This window comes from Antechinus flavipes, chromosome 5 (assembly GCF_016432865.1).
Source record: "Antechinus flavipes isolate AdamAnt ecotype Samford, QLD, Australia chromosome 5, AdamAnt_v2, whole genome shotgun sequence".
Taxonomy (NCBI): Eukaryota; Metazoa; Chordata; class Mammalia; order Dasyuromorphia; family Dasyuridae; genus Antechinus; species Antechinus flavipes.
The window spans coordinates 149,766,080-149,769,611 of NC_067402.1; the positions used below are offsets into that span (position 1 = coordinate 149,766,080).

The following is a 3,532-nucleotide window of genomic DNA, read 5'->3' on the forward strand; positions in this document are numbered from 1 at the left end:
GCAAAGTCCAATAATCCTCAGATTATCTCTCCTAGATCTATTTTCCAGCTCTGTTGTTTTTCCAAGTAGATATTTCATGGTTTTGTTTTGTTTTTCCAATTTATCATTTTTTTTTTTTTTTGGTTTTGCTTGACTGATTCTTGATGTCTCAATGAATCATTAGTTTCTATTTGTTCAGTTTTGATTTTTAATGAATTATTTTCTTCATTAGCTTTTTTTACTTCTTTCTGTATATGTCCAATTGAGTTTTTGAATGAATTGTTTTGTTTTTATCCATTTCTCTATTTTTTTTAGTGAATTATTTTCTTTTTCCAATTCACAGATCCTACTTTCTTGCGAATTTTTGTCTTTTCCAATTTACAAATCTTACTTTCCAGAGATTTTTTTTTTTACTTTTTCCAATTTACAATTTTTGTTTCCCTGCACTTCCTGGGATTTTTTTTACCTTTTCCAATTCATATTTCAAAGCTTCTCTTTCCTTTCCCCATTTTTCTTCTAACTCCCTTTTGAGACTTTTAATGGTCTCTTCTATGAGAGTATTATGTAAAAGGGGACAGGTAACATTCCCCTTTGGAATATTGTCTGGTGACTGTTTGCTATTAGTCTCTTCGGGGTTGAAGACCTGCTCTTTTTTCTGTAGAAGCTATCAATTATCCTTTTAATTTTTTTACTCATTTTTAAAGCCTTTAGGATTTGCCTTCAGGACAAGGGGGTAACCAGCTTCCTCTGCAGAGGGAAAGAGCCGGCTTCAGGCTCCAAGGTGTGGGAGTGCTCTGAGTGAAAGTTTCCCCTTTCCCCAACTGGAGGTGATTTAGTATTGTGGACTAGGGATGTGCCCAGTAGAGAACCCCACTGTGATTTAGCAACTGCCCTAAGGCTAGAGACTAAGTGGTGAAAGTGTCACTTCCCCAGGCAAGAGCCCCTTGTGGAGCTGTGGGTATTAGCAACTGACCAGCCAATAGCTGGGTTCAGACAGAAAGTCTCTGCTCAGAAGCAAATCGCCCTTCTAAAGTTCTATTGCTTTCCCCCATAAGACATGGCCACGGAGTACCAAAGAAACGTAGGGCCGTCACTACTACGGAGCCCGAGCTTACGAAGCTGGAGGGAGGCCATGGCGTCCAGCAGTAACTGGCTATCGGGAGTAAATGTTGTGCTGGTGATGGCCTACGGGAGCTTGGTATTCGTGCTGCTGTTCATTTTTGTGAAGAGGCAGATCATGCGATTTGCTATGAAGTCTTGAAGAGGCCCTCATGTCCCCGTGGGGCACAACGCCCCCAAGGATCTGAAGGAAGAGATTGACATCCGACTATCCAAGGTCCAGGATGTAAAGTATGAACCCCAGCTTCTTGAAGAGGATGATGCTAGACTTTTGCAGTTGGAGACACCAGGAAATCTTCATTGCTACAATTACCTATACAGGATGAAAGCATTGGATGCCATTCGTGCCTCTGAGATCCCGTTCCATTTGGAAGGCCGGCATCCTCGTTCCTTGATGGGCAAGAACTTCCGCTCCTATCTGTTGGAGCTTCGAAACACAAGTACCCCTTTCAAGGGTGTCCGCAAAGCTCTCCTTGATACCCTGCTAGATGGCTATGAGACAGCTTGATATGGAACAGGCGTCTTTGGCCACACTGAATATCTACACTATCAGGAAACACTGAGTGAAGTGGCTGCCGCGTGAGTCCTGGTGTCAAAGTCCGTGGTGGGAACTCCCAGCGGCAGCATCAATCAGCAGCTAAGGATCTAACACAGTTTCCTGAAGTTTCCTCTCCAACAACCATCCAGGTCACCTATCTGCCCTCCAGCCAGAAGAGTAAAAGAGCGAAGCACTTCCTAGAGCTGAAGAGTTTTAAGGATAACTACAACACATTAGAGAGCACTCTCTGATTGAATTTGTGGATAGCCATAGCCAACATGGTTCCAGTAGAGACTTCAGTCTCAGTACCCAGGAATTTCCCCAGGACAAGAGAGAGAGTTGCACTGGGCAGCATTAAGATCATTGTACCCAGAATTCTTGAAATGGGTACCTGGAGATCTCCTTAGCTTATTATTCTGGTCTCTTAGAATTAAAGTTCCATGAGACCATCTTTCCCTCTGTAATGGCATTTTTATGGAGTTGAATCCACACATTTTTCCTCTCTCTGTGTTACTTCCTCCTTACCCCAACCTGTTTTTGATCATGGTTATTTTTTTTTTTTTTTTGCCCTTTCCCAAAGTCAGTTTTATCCAAAATAGGTTAATGGGAGTGGGGGAGGGACACATGATGTTAGCAATGGAAACCACAAAGCCCCTATCCTACTCATATGGATGGGGACTCTAGCTAGCCTATGGACATGTCATTTAAAGTTGTGGAATGAAAAAAGCAGACAGGAGGTAGGGTGTTATATATTTAAACCAAGCCCTGTTGAGATTTGTTTTGTGTTTGGTGCACACTGCCTTGTCCTTATTAAGACGTGGCTAAGGAAAACGGTTGTGATATAGGCACTAATTCCATATTCCCAAAAAGTCACTGTACTGGTATGATTTTATAAACTGGTTATTTAATAAAAACAGCTTAAAAAATTAAAGCTGAGCCCCACACTATGCAGATTAGAGGCTGCCCAGTACCCTCCTGCTGTGCAGGTTAGCAACTGCCCCAAGGAAAAGCCCTGTACTGTGGGTTGGGGCTGCAAGCTTGTACTGTGATCTGTGCTCTCACTTCAGGTTTGGGGCTTCACTCAGTCTGCCTCTAGTTCTCTCCCTGCCTGCGCTGGTCTTCTCCCTGGCCCGAGGACAAACCTTTTCTGGCGAATTTCCAGATTATCTTTGGCTGGTGAGTTGTTGTACTTCTAATCTTTATGAGTTGTAGCAATCAAGCGCTCTTTTTGAGGCTGAATATAATATTAATAGCGAGGGTAAGAGAGGAGCTTAGAAAGTCGCGTGTGCCTTCTCTACCATCTTGGCTCTGCCCCTGGTTATAAGTTAAAATGGGAAACTATTTCCCCCTGTTTTTGAGAAATAAAATGAAGAGAGCTATGTTGGAGAATTATGCTATAATATTCTAGGTATATTCATCTTTTATGACCTTTCTTCCATGTGTCTCTGAAGTTTTTTCTTGATTGCCTTCCAGTTTTTAAGATCAAAATCCATGATAGTCAAAAGAGTATGATTAAACTGTTCTGCTTTCCTCCAGGATATTTGTTTCTGTACTATTGAAAAGCACATGTAACAAAGAAATATTTTTACTCTGATGTTCTATAATAGATAATAACAACATGTAATTTCTCTTTACCGTGGATAATAATGATATCATGTTATTCTAAAATTAAAGTTATTTCTGTGGGTGTGCCAACATTTTGAGATAAATTACCAGAAATCTTGTACCTTTAATGTTTAACAGTTGCAAAAAATAAAAATAAAAAAATTCATTTGCATGCATTCAAGAATAGAAAAAAACAGTATTCAGAGTAATATAAGGGAAGATTTCAGATTGATAATAATGAAGGGAATATTTTTGAATGACAGGTTCATCCCACTAAGATATTTATGTATC

The 3,532-nt window shown here is 40.6% G+C and overlaps 1 pseudogene; it reads left to right on the forward strand.

The window, feature by feature from the left end:
* Window positions 1–1,028: 1,028 nt before the first annotated feature.
* Window positions 1,029–1,993, forward strand: LOC127564256 (protein C1orf43 homolog; annotated as a pseudogene).
* The last annotated feature ends 1,539 nt before the right edge of the window (window positions 1,994–3,532 follow it).